The sequence below is a fragment of the Tenrec ecaudatus genome, chromosome 2 (genome assembly GCF_050624435.1).
Source record: "Tenrec ecaudatus isolate mTenEca1 chromosome 2, mTenEca1.hap1, whole genome shotgun sequence".
NCBI classification, from domain to species: domain Eukaryota; kingdom Metazoa; phylum Chordata; class Mammalia; order Afrosoricida; family Tenrecidae; genus Tenrec; species Tenrec ecaudatus.
In genome coordinates, this window is record NC_134531.1 from 96,931,314 (window position 1) to 96,944,138 (window position 12,825).

The 12,825-nt window shown below is 44.1% G+C and overlaps 1 protein-coding gene across 1 annotated transcript in view; it reads right to left on the minus strand.

Moving 5' to 3' along the window:
• LIX1 (limb and CNS expressed 1) overlaps window positions 1-12,825 on the minus strand; it is a 63,252-nt gene that overhangs the window by 30,914 nt on the left and 19,513 nt on the right. The window lies entirely within an intron of this gene.

Consider the following 12,825-nt stretch of genomic DNA (forward strand, 5'->3'; position numbering starts at 1 on the left):
CGTGCGAGTGCCGCCTGCCAGCTCTGGTCAGTGTCGCCAACACCTCCGTTCCATCCTGACAGCAAGCCGCCTGTACAAAGAATGCCACAAACCCGGCCCTGCTGCTAATTGTACCCTTTTCAGCTCGCCGACCTTGACTGCCCTGACCTCAGCATGAATATTTGCATGTGTCCCAATTTATTTAATTGTGGATATATTAGCATTTCCCCCCCTTCCAGATGGTTGAAACGCAGTCACGCAAGTTAATATCGTGTCTCTTTCTCCGTAGGTCACACGGGCTGCAAACACACCAGGAACAATTTGGAGCCTGTGTGTGCTCCGGAGGAGGGTCTTTGGAAGGGATGGGGGAGGGGGTGGTCTGGGAGTCCAATTTTCAGAGAAAACTCACCAGTTCCTGTCAACTGAAAGAAACGTTTCATGCACATGGTGGGTCAGACCGTTATTTGTATAATACAAACCACCTGGCCTGGTCCACCCTTACCTCTGCTGCGAAGGCTGCTCCCCCATCCACCGAGGCCCACAGCCCTGGTAACGATTAGAAAACCAGGTTGTGTTTTGCTCCTTGAGGGCTTTCTCCCTTCTTTTTTCACGTCAAGGTGAAGACAAGATGAATTGATCAGGGCTCTTATTTTTCATAGGTTGCTTTGATGTGAAAAGAACCCGGCTCTGGTTGGAGAGCGAAGGCTGGAGGAGGTCCAGCCGAGATGGACTGAGTTCCTCCGTCTCCTGCGATTGGGTGACACCCTGAGCATCTTCCTAACACTTTCGAAATTTGGAGGGGGGGGGCCTCCTGTGGAGACCGTCTGGAATCTTTTATTTATGGTGAAGCCTTGCCCCAAGTGTTTCTCTCACTACTTTGGACGATTCTGCCCGAGGCCAAGTGTTTCAATCCACTTTGCTTGATGGGAAAAGAACTGGACAGGCCAGGGTAGAAGTGAGGGGAAGAAAGGGCATGCTTCAAACAAGGCACACGGATGAAACCGCCAAGCGCTTTGACCTGCTTGCACCTGGAGCATTCGCACTGGCCGCCGCCTTGCGGCCAATGCTGACTCAGTAACACCCCCCACTCTCCACCCTGTGCGTTTTGTACAGAGTAGAAAGCCCAGTCTTTATCCCCTGGAGCTGCTGGTGGTGGTTTCAAACTGCTGACTCTGCTGATCTCAGCCCAGCACTCAACCACTACACCACCAAGGTTGGGTGATAGTAGTCAATCACAAAAGGTATGAGACCACTGCTTTAAGGGGGAAAACAACAAGATAAGGACTTTCATACCAAAGAGAAGGTTTGGTTACTAGGGGTGAGGAGGTTACCAGGGGTGAGAGGGCAGGGGGGTGTGTGTTTTGGGGGGGGAGGGTAGGTGAAGCCATAGGCTGGAGGGGGAGGGGTGGGTATTCACCGTGGTGAAGGGGAAGTTAGTGACCTGCCAGAGAGAGAAGAGAACGCAAAGGGCGGTTAAAGGCGTGGGACGGAGGGTAAGCTATGGGATAAGTAGTTTCAACTGTGAGTACAAAAATTTATTATCCGAAAGGGAAAGAATTAAATGTAATTCCTTTATGAGAATTAAACAAAATAAGGAAAGTTCTAAGTTGTGTTACTTCTGATGCTTTTAAGTAAAGTTTAATAAAAACCTGATTTGTAGAGTTAATGTTGTCCTTTGATCGCCATGTTGAAACACTTTGAGCTTGATTTGGTTTTTAGTATTTTCTGGCTTTTGTTTGTTATGTTTTTTTCTAAACTGGGCTTTATCTCTGTTGTATTTTGTTACTATTGGTAGCCTTCTTGACTCTCTGTTATGTATTTTTCTATGTTTTCAGTAAGTAAAACACAGGATAAAGGTTCATGAGGTAGGAAGGGGTGGGGAGGGGTGGGGAATGAGCTGATATCAAGGACTCAAGTAGAAAGCAAATGTTTTGAGAATGAAGATGGCAACAAATGTACAAATGTGCTTGACACAATGGATGGATGTATGCATTGTGATAAGAGCTATAAGAGCCCCCAGTAAAATGATTATAACATTCCCCCCCCAAAAAAAAAACAAAACCAAATAAATCCAGGATGGTGAATCTATAGAGACAGTAACTAGATTAAGGGTTCTTTCAGGGTATGGCAGGGGATGTCGGGGTAGGGATAGAGGGGAGCTGATATCAAGGAGTATAAGAAGAAAATGTTTGGAAACTGATTAGCATGGTTTGATATGACTGAACTATTGAATGGTATGATATCTGAGTTGTGTTCTAATAAAATGGTTTGAAAAATAATAATAACCAAAACAATATACACGACCAGTTTCATGGGATAAGTCATTAAAGCCAGAGAGTTAGCCAACACATGGTTTTCAAATGAGTTATACCTGGGTTATAACCGACCCCCCTATCTTTGAGTCTCATTAGTTCCAACACAGGATGCTTTCCTGTGGAGCTCTCTACCAGGAAATACCTCTGTTTGAAGTTATGTTGCATAGTGTGCAGTACATCTGAGTGAAGGTCTACAACTCCGGAGACAAAGTCAAGGTCACGGATGGTTTCAAACCAAAATATTTGGCCTTAAAACAGCAATCGTGCAGGGCAATAGTCTCAATTTTATGGCAGGAACTAAATCTCTACTTAAGGTATGGAATGTTTAAGCCAGGCCTTATTTAATAATCAGTAAAAAGAGAGCATAACAATTCATTTAGTCAAGTCTATGAATTAATCAAATTTTCATTAGTCATTCTCTCCTGGGAAAATCTTAATTTCATAAACTTAGCTTATTGTGATTCAAATGTGCCTTTAGTACCATTCCATGGACTTTAAGAAAAATCATTGACTGCATGAAACTATAAACATGTGTTTTCTATCTGATAAGACAAGTGAAGTGTGCCTATGACCTTAAGTACCTAAAACAAAGCAACATTAAACACCTCTACTGGGGTGGGGGTAGGATGGGGGGTGTCCCTGGGTAGCACAGAGGGTGAAGTGTTTGATGTCACTACAAGCTGAGTGGTTGGTTGATCAAACCCACCGGGAGGCACCTTGGAAGATCACAAAACAAAACAAATAAAGCAAACTTGCTGCCATGATAATCTGCTTCTGAAAGGGTCACCGACTTGAACACCCTTGGATTTCTGGCAGCCGGGCTCACCATGAGCTGGAATGAACTCACGCACACACACCTTTGGGCTGCAGTGACATCCTTTGCTGTAGGAAAAGGCTTTGGTTTGGGAATGAAAAAGACTCAGAAGCCTTCAAGTCCCCTCTGACTCAGAACAACCCTTTGGGACAGAGCAGAACTGCTTTCTCATAAGGTTGCTGAGATGGTGAATCTTAACTGTCTCAGCTTTCCCCCTCAGAGGGGATAGTGGGGTTGAACCTCTGACCTTGTGGTTAGAAGCCCAATGCTTACCCCATTGTGCTAGCAGAACTTTCCCCAGAGCTCCTGTGTTCTCAGTGACCATCTCATCCTCTGTTTGATAGGATGCCAAACAGCAAACACTGGGCAGAAATAAAAATGCCCCACCAGGAGATTGCCCGAGGAAATGTCAAATGCTTCCATTCATGTGGTGCCTGCCATTTGATAGTCTCTGTACCCAGCCCTAGTTTTAGCACCTGTATTTATGATCTGAAAAGATATGTTAACAACAACAACAAAAAAACCTTATGCAAAAAAAGATATGATACCCCAGTGAGTATGTGTCCCACACTTCAAATACATCTAGCTATCATGTTAATGTTTAGCTGAGGGGAACATGAGTTTTACTCAATCACAATTCATATGTATGAATAATCACATGGTCCAGGACTGTACTCCAGAGAACTTTTGTGTTTTACTCCAAATAGGAATGAGATTCATTAATCCAAATCATTCCAGCAGACTGTCGATGGAAGATTACGTCACTTGCTTGAACACAAACCCTGAATCACAAACCTTTTAATCAAAATCCGAAATAAGATAAAGTACTCAATAAAGTTCCCCTTTTGGATTTGAAAACAAACGCAGCTGCTGTAACACCGAGTGGCGTTCCTTCGGAGTCCATGGTGCGGCAAGCAAGACGCTGATCTAGCCGATGGCCCTTGCCTTGCTATTCTTGTAAAAAAAGGCAATTACTGCACAGTGCTCATGGCCGTGAGCTGCGGCTGGGGAAGGAACTACGCCAACGCCTGAATTTCTACTTAGTGCTTAGACTAGCAGAGGATGATTTCTTTTATAACCAGGACCAATCTCTTCAAATATAACTTTCTAAACATGATGGAGTAGCTGTAGATTATTTTTAGGTTTATAGATCACACTCTCATTTTCTATACTGTAGTCATTTCTGAAGGCCGGGTGATGACTCTCTTTTCTGTGGGCTCAGGTGTCGATTCTTTAATTAGTCTTCGTGGACACAATCCCCCCATTTTCTTCAGTAGAAGGTTCCTCTTCAGAAAAACCAGTGGTTGTGTCCATCCGTGTCTTTTGACTGCATTCCTTTGATTAATCAGAAAAGTCAAGCTCAGACTGAATAGCAGTTTTTTAAAGAGCAATGAGCGTAATCTCTTACAGCGTTCATGAGACTGTCTGAAACCAGAGGGACCAATCTTGCAATCCAATCCCATACGCCATTTCAAGGATTTCCAATTACTTGGCACCATTGGAGGTGACGGCCACGGCTCAGTAAGAAGGCTACCGCTGGCATAATGGTTTCTCCATGTCTCAGCACATGGGCTTGGCATTAATTCTCCATCATGAAATGATTTGCAGTGCACAGGGGTGACATTGGATTCTGTGAAAAGCATGGCAGGAATGAGCAAGTAGACTCTTACAGACCGACTGCTGGCAAGCACAGGATGAAACGCTGCGTAATGGAATCACATGGAGGAAGCTTTCTCAATTGTGAAAACAAAGTGTAAGGACATTGCTTCAGGAGAACTCCACCCCCACCCCCTTTCCCCTGATTTTCTTTTCTTAAATCCTATTATGGAGGGCCAAATGGGTTAAGGGGTCAAATTTGGCAGCCAATATAACCCAAACACATTTTTCAAAATATTTGATTCGGGAAATTCTGGATCTTTTAAGCAATGATGTTAACAATCCTCTGGAGAACTTTAAAATATAATGATATAAACACAAAGAAAAGGAAAGCCTGAGATGATGAGCGAAATTCCCAAGAAGCTTTGCTGCTGTTCCTGCTGCTGCTGCTGTCGTCCGGTGCCGGGGCGTCAGTTCCTCCTCACAGTGCCCCTTTGTGCCACGTAACCGGCGTGCCCGGCCTGTGCCACCCTTACCATTCCTCTTCTGTTTGAATCACTGTTGCAGTCACTATGGCAACCCATTTTGTGGAGGGCCTTCCTCTTTCTCTCGGCACCTCTACTTCACCGAGCAGGATCTCCCTCTCCCAAGACTGGTCTCTCCTGACAACATGTCCACAATATATGAGCTGAAGTCTCATCATCCTTGCCTCTAAGAGTATTCTGTTGGCACTTTTTCCAAGACAGGTTTTTGGTCCTTTTGGAAATCTAGGGTACTTTCCACATGGTTTACCAGCACCAGATCTCAAATGCATGGATTCATCTTCAGACTTCTTTATTCAATGCCCAACTTTCCCCTGCATATGATGCACCTGAAAATGCCATGGTTTGAATCAGGTGCACCTTCATCCTCAAAGAAACCTCCTTGATCTTCAATGCTTTCTAGAGGTTTGGTGCAGCAGATTTACCCCACGCAACGTATCACGTTTAGTCTCTTGATGGCTGCTCCCATGAGCATTGATTGTAGATCCAAACTAGACAAAATCCTTGACAACTTCAACCTTTTCTCTATTTAATCTGATGTTACCGATTGGTCCAATTGTGAAGGTTTGGGTCTTCTTGACCTTGAGTTGTGATCCACACTGAAGGCTGCAATATTTGACCTTCATCGCCATGTGTCTCAAGTCCTCCTCACTTTCAGCATGCAAGTTGTGTCATCTGCACATCACAGCAGGTTGTTAATCAGCCTTCCTCCAATCCTGACGCCACATTCTTCTTCATAGAATCCAGCTTCTCGAATTCTTTGCTCCACACACAGATTGAGTAAGTACATGGTGAGAGAATACAAACCTGACATATCCCTTTCCTGGTTTTAAACTACGCGATATTTCCTGCATGGAATCCATCATTTTCAAGGTAGGAAAAGACAAATTAGAGGAAAAAAAGGGGGGGGAGATGAGGAGCTGATGCCAGGGGCTTAGGTGGAGAGCAAATACTTTGAGAATGATGAACACAGTGAGTGTACAAATATGCTTTACACAATTGATGTGTGTATGGGTTGTGATGAGTTGTAAGGGCCCATAATAAAATGATTAAAAAAAGAGAACACCAGTATCTCCTCAAGGTATATTCTTTAGAGCCATTCACTGATCTTCCAAATGCTTTATATTAGAGATAATTTATAATGTGTGTACTTTTTTACACAATTTATTATAAATACGGCAATATCTTGGTTATTCATGATCACAGAGCTTAGGAGGAAGCAAACTTACTCTGCCAAATTCACAGACAGAGGGCATTCGAAACTCTTTTCAGTCGATTTACAGTTCATTCTTTCAGAATGTTATAGCCACATCCATGAACATCATATCCGATGCTTTAGTCAGACTTGGTTTTCTGGATCGTCTTGCAGTGTCGTGTGAGATATCGGAGATGACGAATGACCGCGTCTAAGAGCGGGCAAATCGGAGTCTCGCTTGGTTTCAGAATGTTCCTTAGGTAGCTGCTCATGCACTCAAATTTTACTCTTAAGATACAGACTCGGACCCTAAGGAATTTATATTTTATCACAGAACATACACATAACCAACGTGACATGAGGAAAGGTAACAGACGCTAACTGGAATTTAGAGGAAGTAGAGCTTTCTAGGAGATGGAATCAAGGAGAATGTAAGGAGAACGTGGGATCAGAGTAGATTCCTGGAAATGAACAGAAGGTGGCAAATTCATAAGTAGGTCTTGGTGTGAGTCTCGGAGGGGTTAGAAGACATAAAAATGTAACCAGGAATGGGTGGGCTGATACACAGGGTGCCACAGAAGGGAGTCAGGAAGACAGGCTGCAAGGAAACGCTGGGGCCTGTTGAATAGTCTCTTAGGCCCAAGTAAGAAATTTAGACACTAATGAGCAATTGATATCCTTTTAAAATTAAATTTCCAGAACAGTTCTCAGAAAATCTCCTATGTAATCTTAATTTTCTTATTGAAACAAAATCTCCTGTCTTACAAACAACTCTTCTGTGACACCTAGAGACAGCAGGCCTCTCTTGTTCCGAAGGCGGTGAGTGTCTTGTTCTTTTCGGAATCAGAGAGGCCAAAGATCGCGCTATGCTCTTTATCTTTTCAATGAAACTGTTCTGGCTGTTGGACCAGGTTCACTACTTTTCTGCTCTATTCTACCAGCTCCCCAAATGCTAATCAAGTGGTACAATCAACCTAGGATTAAAAAACAAACAAACAGGAGAAAAACATTTTAAGTGATATTGCTATACTGTGTTGAGAAGAAAGGGAAAAACATGTCCTTGGTCCATCTTTTAGTAGAGTGCTGTCCCCAAGTCGCCCAATAATCACAATTGGGAAGAGCTGTGAGATCACTTACCATGAAGCTGTGCTGAAAGTTCAATCTGAGACCAGGATGCTTTTCTTTAAATCAAGGAAAAGCATTTCAATCATATCCTCTATGTTCTGTGTCCTTCCTTCCTAGAACTATTCCTGATAAGGAGGAGAGCACAGGACCGGACAGTGTTTTCTGCTGTTCTACACAGGGTTACCAGCATTACTGCCCCAACCCCGTGACATGCACTGGGTTTTGTCCATCAGGTCAGCATTGAAATTTCTGTAGGGCCATTTCCCCCTCTCATTGTCACTGAATCCATTCTGACTCCCAGCAACCCTTTAGGGCAGAGTACACTGCCCTGTGGGTTTCCAAGGCAGTAGCTGTTTACAGGAATAGAAAGCCTCCTCCCGTAAGGCACCTGGTGGTTTTGAACTGCTGACCTTGTGGTTAGCCGTCACCATGTAACTACTGTACCACAAATCTGTCCTGGAAGAAGTACAGCCAGAGTGCTCCTTAGAGGAAAGAATGGTGAGACTTTGCTTTACATACTTTGGCCATGTCATCAGATGAGACAGTCACTGGAGAAGGACATCATGCTTGGTAAAGCAAAGGGCAATTGACAAGGAGGACGGCACAGGACAGGACAGTGTTTTATTCTGTTCTACACAGGGTCACTATGAGTTGGAACCGACCAACAGCACCTGACAACAAGCATTGGACTGCTAACTACAATGTTTGCGGTTCAAACCCAACAGCCAGTCTGCAGGAGAAAGATGCGGGTGACCATCTACTCCCCTAGATTTTCAGCCTTGGAGACCCTGCAGAGGGTCGTTAGGGGTCAGAATGAGTTATCTTTTCCTCTAAATTCTAGATTCACTCTCTTTCCAGTTTACTCATTTGTCATTTAGGTCCATTTGACTGCTTTTCTCTGTTTGCTATAGTTTGCTCTCATACTTTATATTTCTTATCACCTATTTATTTTTTTATACTTGTTTTACCTAACTTTTCTTTTGCCCCAGTGGATATGCATCATCACACTCTTTTGTTCTCTCCTGCTTGGCCTCTTTCTCTTCATTTGTTTCTTTGCCTTAGCCTTTGGCTCATGTTTTTGGCTTCCCTCAAACGTATATGAACAAAGTGACATTCATGAACATAGGAATGGGCTTCTAGAAGCTCTGTGAATGGGTAGAGGTTGGGAGTGTTGAGCAGAATGCGTCACTTCAGAATGCTCAAAATGGGACCTGCAGGCACAAGTGGGTTCGGGAACCCCTTACTAAATGGCCAGCATAAGAGGAAAGCTGTTTCCTCTCCAACACCTGCCCCCGCCCCCATTTTCCACTCCTTATCCTTGTCTTCTGTGTCTTGGGTTCCACCCACCTGTTCTGTGGTCCCAGGCTTGCACTCAAAGTGATTCCCATCACTTTTCTTAACCTGTGGTCAGAATTCACTGCTGACCACTGCTCAGGGTCAGGGAGACAAGAACTGGCTGGCTGGGTGGGCTAGACCATTCCAAAAGTAGTTCTTTATCCTGAATATTGCCCCTGGGCCCCGCCTTCTCTTGGTATTTGTTCATCTGAAGTTTCTCTGGCTCTTTTTTGCCTTCACAGTACATTTATATCCTGTATCTGTTTATACTGTATTCATTTTGCACCTAATAATTTGTTTCTATTCCCTATTTTCTCTCCAAATTGCCTCAAAAGTTCAACTCTTTCAGTGGTACGGTATCTTGTTTTCCACTAGCATTATGTATGTACTTATTTTAAAATGTATCGTTGACATAAAGAGGCATTTTAGATAAGAAAGGAGATTGAGGAATGTGGTGAGCCCACCCTCTTCATTCAACACTGAGACCTTTTCCTGGTGTTTACATCCTGCTTGCAGTTCCTCCGGTGGATTCTGGCTCCTATCTTCAGGCTGTCGTAACACAGTTGGGTCCTGTGACTCAGTCTTAGCCATCCTTCCCAGCTTTACTGAGGCTTAGATGTATGGAAGCCACTGATGACAATTCGATAGGAACAGGTTTTCTCTCCCACCCTCTATGGGTCTCAAAGCTATTTGACGTCAAAGATCATGTCTTATGATTTTTCTATATTTCCAAACAGTGTTGAACACATGAATAGAAATTATCTACATCTTCTTAAGAGAATACTGTCTCTACTTCTAGAGAAGCCCTGGTGGCATAGTGGGTTATGCATTGGGCTTCTAGCCACAAAGCCAGCAGTTCAAACTCATCAGCTGCTCCTAGAGAGAAAATGAGGCATTTTACTCCCATAAATGGTTAAACCCACAGGGGCACTACGCTGTCCTCCTATAGGGGCACAATGGGTTGAGGTGGTAGTTACATAATCTGGTGTCAACTTGATAAAAAGAGTGAAGCCGTGGAGTCTAGCCTGTAAATTGGGTCGCAGCCTGAGGGTACCTCCATGAGGTTGTGGCCTTCTCATAAGGAGGGTCCTGAGAACCTTCCCTCTCTCTCTGCTTCCCCTTCCCCTCCTTTTGATGAGCCACTTCGAGCCATGCTCATGGCAGCCAGAAGCCTGGAGATGCTTCTTCCACCATCGATCTACAAGACTTTGTACCCACTGGCTTGTGATCTTCCTGCATTCTGCGTCATTGTGTGTGGCTGCACGCGTCTGAAGAATGATTAATGGACTAGTATTGGATTTATGGAGCAGTATCGGATTTATGGACTTGATCTGGACTGGGCTAGGATGTTTGTTTGATACATAATTACATCTTGATTGTGTTAGTCTGGGTACTTTAGAGAAACAAACCCACAGAAACTCACGTATAAGAGAGAGTTTAATGTAAAGGTTAAGTGCCCATAAGAAAACATCCCAACCCAGTGCTGCCCAAGTCCACAAGTCCAACATTAACCCATATGTCTGACACCAATCCACAAAGTCCTCCTCCATCTCCAAAACAGATGCAATGACACTGACTGCAGGAGGGAAGCCAAATCAGTGAACGTGCAAGCATCTCAGCACTGGCGGGGGCCTCCACACGGCTGCTCCAGCACCCAGGGCTGCATCGGGGTAGGTCATTGTGGCTTGTCCTCAGGGATGTCTTTCAGGAAGTGAGCCTTGCCAGCTGAAGCAGAGAACTGGCTAAGGCAGCTGCACCCTGGTCCAACCATCAGAAAGCAAGAGACCCGAGAAGTAGAAAGGCGAGGGAGGCTCACTGAGCCATTTATCCCTCTTTCCTTCAATAAACCCACATGTGTTTATTGGCCAGGTTGGCACAATAAACTAACTAACACATTGATATAAAGCTATCTCTTACACACACACACTCACACATACATGTATGTCCCTGGATTTAGTTCTCTAATCAATCCGGTCTAACACATTAGGAATTGATCCCATGGCGGTGAGTTCGGTGTTTTGGTTTGGTCTCCACTTCTAAGTTCCTTCTTGCCCGCTCACTCTCTGTAACCTGACTTGCATCCAGTTGTTATCCACTGAAGCCGCTCCTCTGAAGGCCATCAAGGCCTTTGCATGGAGCACAAGAGATGAGCGCATCTCATTGGGTCCCTTCATCGCCAGCAATCTCTTCGGCCTCCTTAGATCTTCTTGGTTAATCCTCAGACTTTGGAAGCAAATTTTCTTTTCACAAAAACAGATTGTTCTTAAGAACACTCTCTCTGCTCTTCTCATGCTACATCCTTTCCCTAGAGACAGCATAGCTTCAGGTAAGTGAAAATGTGCAGAAACATGGGAAGCCAGCCCGGAACTACATTTCATAGCCTACTGCACATCTCTGCTGGGGGGCTCCAAAGGCAGAAGGGAGGCATCATGCAAGTCTTTCACCTTTACCTTTTCAACGCATTATCCACACAGCTCACCTCCTTGGGCATTTACTTCTCAACTTCCTGTTGGCCCCTGGGCTGTGAATTCCCTTTAGCTCTAGCATCCTCTGACTATTGCTCCAGTGATCATTCTGAAGACCATTTGATTACACCAGTCTCCTGTTCAAGATCCTAATGTGGTTCTGACTTTATGTCGAACCAAGCCTGTTCCTCTTTACAAGGCATAAAGTTGCCTAGCGGTATGATGCAATCACTTGTCGTCTCCCCAGGTGTCCCTACTGCATAGATAAACACTTAGGCTCTCAAATTCTGGAAGAGTTTGTGGCTTCCGGTTGCTCTGTACCTTTGAAAACATCATTCCTTAAGCCTAGAATGGCTTGTCTCTTTTTTTCTGATTGGCAAGACACTCTTCACTGTGAGTCTCAACTCACCTCTGTTTTCCAGATGAATCTTTCTTTGCTCTCTCTGGGGCATAGGTTTGTGAGTCTATTTATTAAATTATATACCCCCTCCAAAAAGGATTTGAGGCAAAATAAATTTGTATCCTGACATGCAACAGGGTAAAATGAGGGACGAGGCAATGGGCTCCAAGAGAGAGTAAAAATATAAACATAAAATAATACATGTGGCTAAAAAGGACATGACATTAAGTTCCTTATGCTTATCCAACCACGAGATAAACTGGAAATTTGGTCCTGGCCTTCTCAGTTGTTAAAGCTAAGAGGCAAATGTGATTGCCTATGAGGTCTCAGTGTCCATAGCTATAAATCAAGCATCTCCGCTATGACTGAAAATTGAGAGCTTGTGTACTGTGTTAGAGGGGTACTTATAAAGACGACTGCTAAGTTCCTTCCTTTGTGGCTTCACCGACTCTCCTATAACTTAGTGTAATTACTGTATGTTTTTGTACACCGATTTCCTCAGGGTAAGGATTTTACTTAGTCCAATGTTTGACATTTCCTAGTCATTCATTGGCTGCTCATTGCACACCAGGTAGCCAGATGTTGATGATTTGTGTGGGCCAATATTTTTGCTTGAGTAGCTGCACAACTATAAATGTAACCTCAATTACACCCCACCTCATGTATAAACATAATAATGAGCGAACCACTACCAGTCTTTAAAGAAATATAACACCAGTACTTGGAATCCCTATCTCATGTGACTGACTTCCAACTAATCCCATGGGTATTGTCCCCAATAGCAAAGCTGAGGCAATCTAAAAGCTAAACACTTGTGAGTAATTGTGAGCAGGATTTTCTGGAATGCCTTCCTGCTGCATATGAAATGGGACCCCCTGAGATGCAGGAGGAGGGATTTCATTACCAGATAAGGGTCTGGAGTAGCAAGTATCCTCTGGACTTGAGATCCCTGCACAGCGAACCTCCTGGACGCAGAAGACGGTGTCACATCGGGGGAGCAGCACTAGAACCAGGAGCCAGAGCATGGATCCGCATGGGGGACTTCCCAACCCACAGCAA